We start from the raw sequence: 13,237 nt of genomic DNA, 5'->3' as shown, positions 1-13,237 counted from the left end.
AATATATGAAGGACTATTAAAAAGGGGATTTGACCGTCAAATGACAGCACACAGGGTTAGAGGAAAAGCCTAAGTAAGTCCTGTTTGTGTTATTTACCTCCTAAATCATGTAGAAAATCTGTTTTCTTACAGGGGAATGGAGTTGTTACTCAATTCATGCACAGGTTGATTATCCCTTTTATATGTAAGCAGTCCTCACTTTGTACATTAGTGTGGGGCAGTAAAAATAATTGTGCAAATGATCTTAAAATCCATAGGGGGAAGAATCATGATTGTTCTGTGATCTTTAAATATTTCTTGTCAAAACGTTAAAAACACCTTTACTGTTTATACATGTATATACATGGTTACATGTACATTAAGGACACGCGAAGATAGTAAAAGGAATGTTTGGTACACTGTTATATAAAACATATTAATGTGTTTTATTTGTAAAACTTAGGTGTAGTTTCAACAATGCTTGTCTTCTTGTATGACTTACAAGAAGGAGTAAGAAACCTTTCTATGTGTTGGCCAATTGTTGTGCTCATTTTCTTAAATGTTTATTTATTTGGAGAGAGAGAGAGAGCGAGCGAGCATGTGCACGAGCAGGGGAGGGGCAGAGAGAGAATCCCAAGCAGGGTTTGCACTGTCAGAGCAGAGCTGGACACGGGGCTTGAACCCATGAACCATGAGATCATGGCCTGAGCCAAAATCAAGAGTTGGAGGCTTAACTGACTGAGCCCCCCAGGCACCCCTGTTATATTCCTTTTAAGTTTGGATCACCTCCCCACATTCCCAAATTCCCACTCCTATGGTTGCAGTGTCAGAAAATATATTTGAGAATTCCTTTTATGTGGAGCTTTTTTGCTGGATTCATTTCCTCTGGGACATATTTATGCTTTTTATCACCATCATTTTTCCCATCTACATTTGTCTTCATGAAGCAGAACTATCCACTTCACTGCCTGTGCATGAGTTGAGTAACAGATGCTCAGTGATCGATCACCAACAAACTTTGAAAAGAAGTGACATGATTGCTTTCTAATCATGATGCATGTCTTTTAGTTATGTCGTGATTTGTGGACCGAAGACCTAGCAGAGAAGTTAAAACTTCACGTAATGGCACTGAATGTATGTGATAACTGAAAATTGAATTTTTGGAGGACGTGTGTTATTTAACTGATCCGTGGTAACTGAAATTTCTGTATATGAGAATCATGCAAAGTCGGGACTGCCTGTATTCTCTGCTTAAACTGGACTGTCATGATTCTGTCAGAGTTTCTGAGACTGGAGTTAAATGAATACTATTCATCACAAAACAAAGTGAAAGTCTAATTATCTTGTTTAGTTTGCCGGTGCATGTTATTTTCTGACATGATTCCTGGGTCAAACGTTTAAAAAAATTTTTAACAGAGAGACAGAGAGAGAGAGAGAGACAGAGAGAGAGTGAGAATGAGTGGGAGAGGGGCAGATAGAGAGGAAGACACAAAATCTGAAGCAGGCTCCAGGTTCTGAGCTGCCAGCGCGAAGCCTGTCGCAGGGCTCAAACTCATGAACCGCGGGATCATGACCTGAGCTGAAGTCAGACGCTTAACCGACTGAGTCACCCAGGTGACCCTGGGTCAAACATTTTTATTTGTTTGTGAACTATTACAATTCTCGTCTTCTGCATCATTGCTATTATTATTTTGTAAATGTTAAGTATGACCATGTAGCACTCAGAAAATTCTGAACAACACGGAGACATTTTTAATGCATTTGCCATATACATATTAGTTAAAAGCAAGGTATAGAATTTTTAAAACCTTATTTTGAAATACAGTAAAACCTTGGATTGCGAGTAACTTGTTCTGTGGGTGTTCTGCAAGACAAGCAAACATTTCTAATAAATTTTAACTTGATAAACAAGTCATGTCTTACAAGTAGTATGTGATGCCTAATGTCACATGATCACGACTACCACAGTGGTTGTTGAAATTCACTTTGATACACAAGTTCTTTGGATTACAAGCATGTTTCCAGAACAAATTATGCTCCAAACCCAGGTTTTACAGTAATCACAGATTCATAGGAAATTTCAAAGGGGAGTACAGGGAGGTTCTGTGTACCTCTCACCCAGTTTTCCTCAGCGGTTACATCTTATGTAACTACAGCACAATATCAACACCTGGAACACACACTGGCACAACGTATGTGTTTAGTTCTGTCATTTTATCACCTGTATAGATTGGTGTACCACCCAGGCAAGATGCAGAGCTAGTCTATCACCACAAAGTGCTCCCTCATGCTACTCCTTCAGAGCCACACCCACCTCTTCCTGTCCTCCCACCCATCTTTCACACCTGGCAACCACTGGTCTGTACTTTTGTCCTTTCAGAACTGACCACAATTTTATTTTTTTCATTGCTGAATAGTAATCTGTGTGTGTAATATATGTTTCAATTTTGTCCGTATATTAAACAATTATATAAATTGTTCCATATTATTTTATCTTTTTGCAATTCCCAGAGAACTCAAGGTGATGTTTATGAGATTCATCCATCTTGATCATTGCTGATCTATTTTATAAATAGCCTATAGTGATAGTTTTAAGCATCCAATTCGAGAATCTTTTAACTCTTAAAATCTATTTATACTATAGCCATTACTAGAGTATTTTTATTGATTTATAGTATTTTATATTTAATTTTCGATTTACTTTTCACTTGTTTCTCTTTTTTGCTTTCTTTTGGAAAGACTTGATTTATAATTTTATTTCTCTCATTTTATTTGAAGTAATACATTTTTTTCTGTTCTTCCAATGAATACCTCACCTTTTTAAATATGCATAGTTGTATCAAAAATCTTTAAGTTAAGGGGTGCTGGGGGGCTCAATCAGTTAAGCATCCAACTTCGGCTCAGGTCAATCTCACAGTTTGTGAGTTTGAGCCCTGCATTGGGCTCTGTGCTGACAGCCCAGAGCCTAGAGCCTGCTACAGATTCTGCGTCTCCCTCTCTTGTCTCTGCCCCTACCCAGCTTGCACTGTTTCTCTCCTTTCTCTCTGTCTCAAAAATATACATAATTTAAAAAAATCTTTAAGTTAGTACATATCTTTACATTTTTTGCAAACTTGTAGGATACCTTCCTTGGATCACGACCTCGAATTTTTATGTGAGTATTCTATTTCCATCACTGGTTTTTGCTAACTCCCACTCTGGTAGTCTTTACTGTCATTGCTTCCACTGATTTAAATTTCAGTGTCTTTTTTCTCCGTTCTTTCCTGAAATCTTCTGTAGTTTATTATTACTGTAATTGATTTATTCTTCTTACTGTGATTTATTTATTACTAAAATTTTTTGGTGTGATTTGCAAGTGACAAAAAATGATCTAGTCTATGAGAATATATTTACATCATCTTTTCTCTCTTAATTTTTTTATTATGGAAATTTCAAACATATAGAAAAGTAACTAAAGAACTACGTACACCCATATGTCTATCACCTAGACTAAAACTTTTGTTAAGTTTTTGCCATATGTGCACTCTCTATCTATACACACTCATGCGCGCGCGCGCGCACACACACACACACACACACACGCACGTTAGCTAAACAACCTAAAAATAAATTCACAGATATCTTGATACTTGATCCCCAAATGCAAATAGCTTAGTAGGCTTCTCTAAACTAAAGAGAGCTCTAATACATATAAAAAGTCATCAACATATATAAAAATTTTAGCAACCATTCTCTAATATCAACTAGTACTGAGTATATATTCAGGTTTTGTCAATCGTTCCAAATTTTTCAATCTCTTTTTTCAAACTGGGATCCAACCAAAATCTACACATTGCATGTATCTGTTATATCTCTTAAATCTTCTTAATCTAGCAAAGGGTCTATGCCTTCACTATTTTCATGACATTCATTTTTGAGAATGACCCACTCATTGAATTTGCTTGATTACTTCTTTATGGTGTCAATTAACTTATTCCTCTATTTTTTGTATTTCCTATTACCTGTTCATGTATACCTTTGAGTGATATTGGAGCTGGTATAGAATTCAAGGCTGACAGTTATTTTTCATTTGTTAACAGTCTAATTTATATTCCTTTGCAGACAATCTGTCTTCTCTCTGATTCCTTTTAATATTTTTTTCTGCTTTGATATTCTATAGTTCCAGCAAGAGGTATTTTGGAGTAGATTATTTTTCATATTTCCTCTTCCCTTACCTCTTTCACTCTGCTATCCCTGGGTAGTTTCTTCAGAACTATCCTCCAGTTCTCTAATCTAAATCTCAGCAACTCCATGTAGTTTGTTATTAATTCATCCTCAATTTTTAAAATTTCAATCTTGAATTCCAAAATTCTTCTTTTTATTTCTTTTCTTTTTTTTTTTTTTACAGAAGCTCTATTCCTTTTTTCCTATATCTTGATTTTTAAAATCATGTTCTGTTCTTTCCTTATAGTTTTGGCTCTTTTTATTATTTCCTTAATAACTTAAAATATACTTATTTTATAGTTTATTTAACATATTTTCTAAAGATTTTAAGTAATTTCTACATTCAACATGGAGCTCAAAGTCACAACTCTGAAATCAAGATTCATATGCTTCACCGACTGAGCCAGCTATAGGCCCCTCTCATGTTATTTATTTATTTATTTAATTTTGTGTTTTATTTTTTCAGGTAAACAAATATGTTTATTTACAAACATATTGAGTTATGTTGAATTCAAGAATTTGATCCATTTTTCAAAGAAACTGCACCTCTTAAAATGCTCCTTTTCACATCTGTTTAATGGATTCATTGCAACATCCTTATTTCTTAAGCAGTCGGTGTCTTACTATAAAAAAAAAAAAAGGTGGGGCGCCTGGGTGGCTCGGTCGGTTAAGCGTCCGACTTCAGCTCAGGTCACGATCTCGCGGTCCGCGAGTTCGAGCCCCGCGTCCGGCTCTGGGCTGATGGCTCAGAGCCTGGAGCCTGCTTCCGATTCTGTGTCTCCCTCTCTGTCTGCCCCTCCCCCGTTCATGCTCTGTCTCTCTCTGTCTGTCTCAAAAATAAACGTAAAAAAAAAAAAATTAAAAAAAAAAAAAAGGTGCAGCAAATCCAGATCCAAAGTATGTAGTCATCATAATTCATAACTGCCTCTTGTTTTCCACTGAAAATGGCACACTCTTCCCTGGGCCCTCCACATGGTGGCTCCTTGGGACCACAGAGGTTGTGAGATGCTCTGTCCCAACATAGTGCTGTTGGGACTTCTGTGAAAGGCGCAGAGACCCAAAATGGTAGAAATTCATCTTATTTGATTTTCTGAAGCTTTTGGGTTCTAATCCCCCCGTTGGTTGTATTGCTTACTGTATTAGGCTTGGAATTTGGGGTTCAGGTCAGCTTTATTGATGATTGTGTGTATATTTGTCCAGGGCCAGAGAATAATGCTGAAGGAAAACAACCGTCAATCTAGATTTCTACAGTGTTGATGCAGAGTAGCCTTGCATTTTCCTCTATCAGGTTTTTCAAATTTAAGAGTTGGGAATACATCTTCATGCTGATATTTTTCCTATTCCATAAGATAACATAAACTGAATCTTCACTTTCTCAAATGGATTTTTACTTTTAGAATCCTGTTAGAGCCTTTGGAAGAGATGGTGTCTTTTTTTTTGTCTCTGGAACTTTGGGGTGGAAAGGTTGTCTTACATTGAAGGGGCAGCCCCTTGGGGCCCTAACTTCAGGAAATGTCTTGTTTCCACCTCTTTATAGTATGTGCATTCAAGGCCACATCTCTTGTCCCCATGTGGAAATTGAAACCTTTGCTTCTGGGCCCTAGGTCATACAACTGCACTACTTCTCTCTGACTGATTTCCTTTGTCTCATAAGTTGCTTGTTTGGGCTCCTCCCTGGCACCTAGATGTTTACGTTTCTTTCATTTGACCTCAGCTATGTATGTTTGTCTTTCTGTTATGGTTGTACTTAGCATTTTAATATTTTTAGTATCTTTAAATTTTATTTTATCTTAAGGCTACTATGTTCAAAGTCAGCCAAACATTAATTGTAAGTATATGGAAACATTGAGATTGTCAAAAATTTTATTGTTCACTGATACACTTGGTATTTCAGAATAAAACGTTTAAAGGGTGATCCGAAACTTATTTTCATACATACTATAAACTGGGAAAATATGGGAATGTAAAATAAATTGGGAAAACAAGTGCCATGGATGTTAACACTCAGATGTTGAATTCACAAAAATAAAGGTCTTGCCATACTATTTCCAATGTTAAAGTGATTTAATTATATTTTCAATTGTAAATCAATCCAGTTTCTTATAAATAAGGGTTGGGCTGGGAAGTGGGAGGTCATAATAGGGAGCAGTATAGTTACAGGTAGCTTATCATAACTTGGAGTTTCAGTTATTTCTTCCTTTGACAGTTAAGGGAATAGTTCATTTTTGATGTTAGAGACGTATGTCTAGTGGAAAGACATTCCAGGGGAGACACAGGTACATGAAGAAAAAGCAAGAGCACAGTGCATGTAAACAATATCATTTCCAAAGAAACATGAGTTCAGAATAAAGTTGCTTCCTCAAATGGAACAATATTTCAACCTCTGTCATTACACAATAAGATGGGTCAAGAGGGATAACAAATGACCCAATCTTTTTAAAAATCTTGTTGAGGGGTGCATGGCTGGCTCAGTTGGTGAAACATCTGACGCTTGATCTTGGGGTTGTGAGTTCGAGCCACTCACTGAGTGTAGAGATTACTTACAAAATTTTTTCTTTAAAGTTTATTTATTTTTCAGAGAGAGAGAGCAAGCAAGTGAGTGGGGTTGGGTAGAGAGATAGGGAGGCACATAATCCGAAGCAGCCTCCATGCTCTGAGCAGTCAGCAAAGAGCCTAACGTGGGACTCAAACTCTGAAACCATAAGCTCATGACCTGAGCCAAAGTCAGGCGCTTAACTGACTGAGCCATCCAGGTGCCCCATAAAAAAAATAAAATCTTAAAAAAAAAAAAAAAAAGGATCTTGTTGAAGAAAAAGTTAGACATTTTTCAAATGAAAATATTTATACTGAGAAAAGATCTTGAATTGTGTAGCTAAGAATTTAACATCTATTTTAAAATTTTTGTTTTAAAGTAAACTCTATCTCTGACGTGGGGCTAGAACTCATGACCCCAAGATCAAGAGTCTCATGCTCCACTGACTGAGCTAGCCAGGTGCCCCAAAATGAGAGTAATTTTATTTATTTAATATTGTTTTTTAAGTAAACTTTACACCCCACATGGGGCTCAAATTCATGACCCCGATGGGGTCACTAGGTGGCTCAATTGATTAAGCCTCCGACTTTGGCTCAGGTCATGATCTCATGGTCCATGAGTTTGAGCCCCATGTCCAGCTCTGTGCTGACAGCTCAGAGCCTGGAGCCTGGTTCAGATTCTGTCTCCCTCCCTCTCTCTCTGCCCCTCCCCTGTTTTTTTTCTCTCTCTCTCTCAAAGATAAATAAAATATTGTAAAAAATTTTTAAAAAGATTCATGACCCTGAGATCAAGAGTCACATCCTCTACTGACTGAGCCACCCAGGCGCCCTTAATGGCATCTAATTAATTAATTAATTAATTTTCAACGGCATCTATTTTAAAATTAGAATCACTCTGCATTCGAGCTCTGCTACTACCTCTGTCTCTTTTGGGAAAATAACATAAATTCTCTCTCAGTTTACTTATCTATAAAAAGACAGTAATAATAAACTCCCATGTTGCTACTGGGAATTAAAATGGCACGCTCATAAAAAAATAAAGTGACATATTCATAAAATATCCTGTGTACAACACTTCGCACAGTGCCTGCATGCAATGGTCACTAGCTCAATAGCTACTACTGTGAAATCAGCACAGAGATTTCTGAATCACTAGAGGTGAAAAAGGCTCCAGGAGACTAGAAATGTGAGAAGCTTATCTCTTAACTAGCTAGCTCAAATTCTGGGATTTCTTAGGCACAACAAATAGAAAGATGATATTATTCTTATAGCTTGAAAATATTGTAGTGGGAATTTTCTTATTATGAGAATTGCAATTTACAGAAAACTAAGCCTTATTTGAGAAGGAAAGAGAAATACTGCTTTTTGTGAATAAGCCTCTATGGGTGCTCTATGTTAATGTGTTTATTCTGGTAGAAATACTTTTATTGTTACCTACTTGGGATAAAGATTGTAAAGAGAAAGTTTTCAGGCAACCATAAATCTTTTTTTCCCTTGGGTCAAAAAGTTTCAATAATTTTTGAAAAAAGTTTTGATAATTTTTGTAATGATTAGAAAGCATACTGCCTATGTGTAAAGAAGTCTATTCTTTGCTTCTAATTTGCCTACCTATTTTTCTAAGCAAATTTGTTTAGGGAAAAAAAAGTCTGTTCTAGACTTGGAAAAAAACTTATAACTATCTTACTCTTTTGAAAAGGCAGTGGTGACATTGAGTCACCTGAGCTCCATCTCTGGGCAACAGTGACAAATGGTCACTTGCAGTGCAAAGATCAAGTGCTGAGAGTGTGAGGTCAGCTGCTTTACACGACACCTAATGGGACTGTCATTTCTCAGGATCCCCAGCCAAAGGCAGGGTGGCGACATGGTGTACCCATCACTAAGGTGCCATGTCTGGCATCTAAATGGAGCTCAGTAATTCCAGTGGAGCCAAGTTATTAGAGATCTAATTGCCATTGTCTAATAAATTCTTTTGAGGTCTTTGTGTTGGTTCACTTAAATATTCAATGTATCTGGCTTGAAGCAGTTATTAAAAATGTAATTGTTTTGTAAATTTTTATCTTTCAATTCCAAAACACCCTCATGAATTAATAAACAGTGTTCAGATAAAATAAGAATATTCATCAATAATGCAAGATTTTCTGTGTCATTGGGGGGTGTAACCTTACTACGCTGTTGATCAGAAACTCTGGGGAAATAACATATCTCTTGTAATACACTTCCATCTTGGATATTCTAGATCATGTTTAGCTGGAGAGTTTTTACTCTGAATGAAAATGTTTTTATTCATATCTTATTACCAGTAGAGTTTATTTGAACTCATCATCATCCTAAGTTTATTTTCAGTTATTACTTTCTGGCTTGCCTCTCCAAAGCTAGCTATGAATACACAGTGGACTTCAAAATAGCAAGGCTATTTTGTTTTAAAGTGAGCAATGGTAGTCTTGTCCCCAGCTAGGGAAATAGAACATAAAGCTTCCCAAGGCATTTACATGTTTCCCAAAAGACTGACCCATAGTCAACAAATGGGGAAATATAAAAACTTCTCCAAAGGGATGGGTGCTTCCTTAAGTGAACTGATTGACAGCTGGGGGCTTGCCCAGTGACACTGTCATCTGAGGGACCCTACACTTTTTTTCCCAGGTTTTCTGAAGTCTCTCGGGTATCATAAGGGGACAGACCCCTGTGGTACTGCCAGGGCCCTCTCTGTCAGAGGGCTAAGACCTGGACTAATTCATTGCAGTGCAGTTTAATTAAACTGCACCAGAGTTGTTTCCCTGGTAAAATAAGTGTGGGAAGAGAATGTGTGTCAAAAGGGACATGCCCCTTACTGTGTGTGCTTTATTGTTACACCGCAGCTAATATATTGTGGGAATTCCCATGGAGTCAATGATAAACTGTATTATCGAGCTCCATAAAATAGGCATTCTACTAGTGCAGGTTACTGTAGCTCACAATTCTATTAATCCTTCTAATTTATTATATTATAGCTGTATGTGAGGTCTCATAAATTTATTATACCCCTTTCATCTAAAAAAACCCCACCATGCTTGTTTCTCCTCTCAAATAAAACCTTTTATTATTTGCTGTGTCTGTCTCTAAAAATGTAATAGCCCCTTGTAAGAAAATATAATTACTGGCTGAGAAATGTAAACTGCATTTGACATGTCTTCTACTCTAAAATTAAAAAATTCTATTAAACCTTGCTATATGTGTACGAATACTGGTACATGAAGACCCATCAGCTTTTTGTTTCCAGTTTTCTGGCAACAACTTCCTATAAATGACATCTTTAGTATTTTTACTGTTTTCATCATTTTGTTTATGATAAAGGAATTTACTTATAGTATTCTCTCCTCTTTATCATTTACACCAGAAGTCAGCAGAAGGGCAGACATAACATCTGCTTTGTTCACGTCTATATCTCCAATGCCAAGTACGATGCCTGGCATATATTAGAGGCTCAATAAATAGATGTTAAATGAGGAGGTGAATGAAATAGAAAATTCTGTGAGTGCCTGTGCAAATCTTCATAGGATTTTTACCTATATATTCATTAACATGTTTACTAGTAACAGCTTATTTTTTATCAGTTGCTATTGCACAAAGATTTGGCTTACTGCTTAAAAGGATATCTAAAATATGCAGGAAAAATATGCAGGCATAAGTTTATTAAGTTATGAAATTTCAGTTGCTACTTTCAGATTACATTTTCACTTAGTTTTAGAAACCTTGATGCCTCAAAATAAGCTACACCTTGTACATTGAAAGTAAGCTAGAGATTCTGTGGGCTGGCCCTCGTGTGATATGAAGAAATGTAAATGGAGCGACACTTCATATCCATTGCTGATCAGATTCATACCTGTCCTGTTTGTAAATGAGATGAGATGAGCTTAGAAATATTTTAATAAATAATTGAATACATATTTGAATAAATAGATGTTTATTTATTTATTGAGAGAGAGAGAGAGAGAGAGAATGAGTGGGGAGGGGCAGAGAGAGAGGGAGAAAGAGAAAGAGAGAGAGAGAAAGAGAGAGAATCCCAAATAGGCTCCATGGCCAGGGATGGGCCCAGCACAGGTCATGATCTCAGGACTGTGAGATCATGACCTAAGCCAAAATCAAGGGTAGGATGCTTATCTGACTGAGCCACCCAGGCACCCCAGAAATATTTGAATTTCAATCAGGCACCTTCATTTTGTTATCCTGAAGTAAAAACCTAAGTGATGATGGACACAGGACTGGACACAGAATAGATCTCTATCTACTCTAAGGTACTATCTCAGATCCCAGGTGAACAGTGAAAATTACCAAAAGTCTTTTCAGCAACTCTTGCTTAGAGCAATGTGTATGAAGGGCAGTGATGGATAGTTTCAGTACAGGTGGTCAGACATCAGAAAAGGAATGAAGACAATTGGTACCGTGAGCATTTTATTAGAAACTCAAGAGACCAAATCAAGCTTGGAAATGGAATTGCTGTTTCACTGAAAAACATTTCTAGGGGCGCCTGGGTGGCTCAGTCGGTTAAGTGTCCGACTTCGGCTCAGGTCATGATCTCACGGTCCGTGGGTTCGAGCCCCGCATCGGGCTCTGTGCTGACAGCTCAGAGCCTGGAGCCTGTTTCAGATTCTGTGTCTCCCTCTTTCTCTGACCCTCCCCTGTTCATGCTCTCTCTGTCTCTAAAATAAAATAAATGTTTAAAAAAAATTTTCAAAAAAAAAAGAAAAACATTTCTGTTATGACACACTTTGGTAACAATAATGAGTTTGGCTAATGTTCTAATGGCTAAATTCCCCATGTTTTTGTTTTGCAAATGAAAACAAATCTTCCATTTGATATCATTGTTTTTCCCATCATAAGAAGTAAAAAAAAAAAAGTCTTAGAACAAATGTAATGAATATGCTCTGAACGGATAACCTGGGTGGTCCCAGTGACACCTCTTATGTCACCATGGTCCTGGATGCCAGGGCAAATGTATAGGCAGTATCTTGTCATGACTGAGATCAAACTTGTTTAGTGCTTACTGAGAGTTATGTGGCATAGTGGAAGGGCAGGATTTTTAGAATGTCATCACTTCTGGATTTGAATCTTATTAGTTCTACCACTTAATAACTGCACATGCAAGAAAATTACTCAGTCTGTCTAAGCCTTCATAATAGAATTTTAATGAAAATTATAGTCGATAGCGTATGCCATGTGCTTAGTGTAGTTCCCGGCACATAGTACCTTCTCAATAAGTAATCGTAATTATTCACCATTATTATCTTTGCCCCCAAGATAGGGATTGTAAAGGATAGTATGGCAAATCTTCCCGCAAAGATTTCTGTAGAAAAGGTTTCCTACTATTGGATTATTAATTACCTTTTCACTTGAATTTACATACTACATCTCTAAAGAGCAATGGATTAAACTGTAGATTATAAGGGGAGCAACCCTGCTATTAATCTACTCTGAGGTTTTGACGAGCTTCACTCTTCACTTGCTGTACTTTCAAAATAGACCAACTACTTCTCCATAAAGCACATGAGAGGTAGCTGTTTAGGTCATTACTTCATTTTTTTTTTCTTAGTTTTTTTTTCTTTTTCTTTCTTTTTTTTTTTTAAGTAGCTGCCACTTGAACTCATGACCTTGAAATTCGAGACCTGAGCTGAGATGGAGAGTCAGACTCTTAACCAACTGAGGCACCCAGGTGGCCCTCCACTTTTAATTTGCGTATATATACATTCAGATACTGCACTAAGGCAAATGTACTCTACTTATTCTCAAACTACAGAATTAATGTTCTCAGGGATATAAAACTGAGCTTCTAGAACTTTACAGCCACTGTATCAAGTGTGGTACCTGCATTATTTTATTGAATCTTTACAATAAATCTAAGAGGAGGGTACAGTTATTATCTCTGACTGATGGATTAGGACACTGAAGGTTAGAAAAGCTGTGTAACTTGCTCTATCTAGATCATACATGTGGCAAATGGTAAAGCAGGGATTGAAGAGGTAGTAATCACTCCAAGTCTGTGTTCCTGACTCTGCCTTGTAGTATCTGCCTCCTGCATCCCACCCCCACGCAGGCTCTTTCTATTTCACTGGACAGTATCTAGTCAATACAAGCTTCTGGCCAACTCACGGAAGATATAAAGCTTAGAAGAGGTTGATCAGCCTTGGGAATAGCATGGGGCGGGGGGTCAAATTCTTTAGAACCACTGTCTTAATGTTTACTTGAAGATGAGATTTCTTACTCTTGGAAGCACATGCACATTTAAGTTCTTGCTGTCGTATAGCCTGCTGTAAATCAAATATTGAACATGAGTGATTTCTTATACATTTTGAAGGGATGCTTTCACTCTTTAAAAAAAAACAAAGTGGAGTCTAATAATACATAAATAAAATAAATAAGAAAACACATTGATGACTTTATAGACTCCTTTTAATAAAAAAATAAAAAATGACATTTAATCTCTATAATTTGAAAGCATAGATGGTTTCTGTATGGACAAAACTAACGTAGTCTTTATAAAATAGTGTTT

At 36.9% G+C, this 13,237-nt stretch overlaps 1 long non-coding RNA gene across 3 annotated transcripts in view; it reads left to right on the top strand.

Annotated features, from left to right (window-relative positions):
* LOC125922938 (uncharacterized) overlaps nucleotides 1-13,237 on the top strand; it is a 172,688-nt gene that overhangs the window by 112,916 nt on the left and 46,535 nt on the right. The gene's annotated exons all lie outside the window — the stretch shown is intronic.

The sequence above is a fragment of the Panthera uncia genome, chromosome B1 (assembly GCF_023721935.1).
Source record: "Panthera uncia isolate 11264 chromosome B1, Puncia_PCG_1.0, whole genome shotgun sequence".
Lineage (NCBI taxonomy): Eukaryota > Metazoa > Chordata > Mammalia > Carnivora > Felidae > Panthera > Panthera uncia.
Note: the sequence above shows the minus strand (reverse complement) of the source record. Positions and strands in the feature narration are given on the sequence as shown.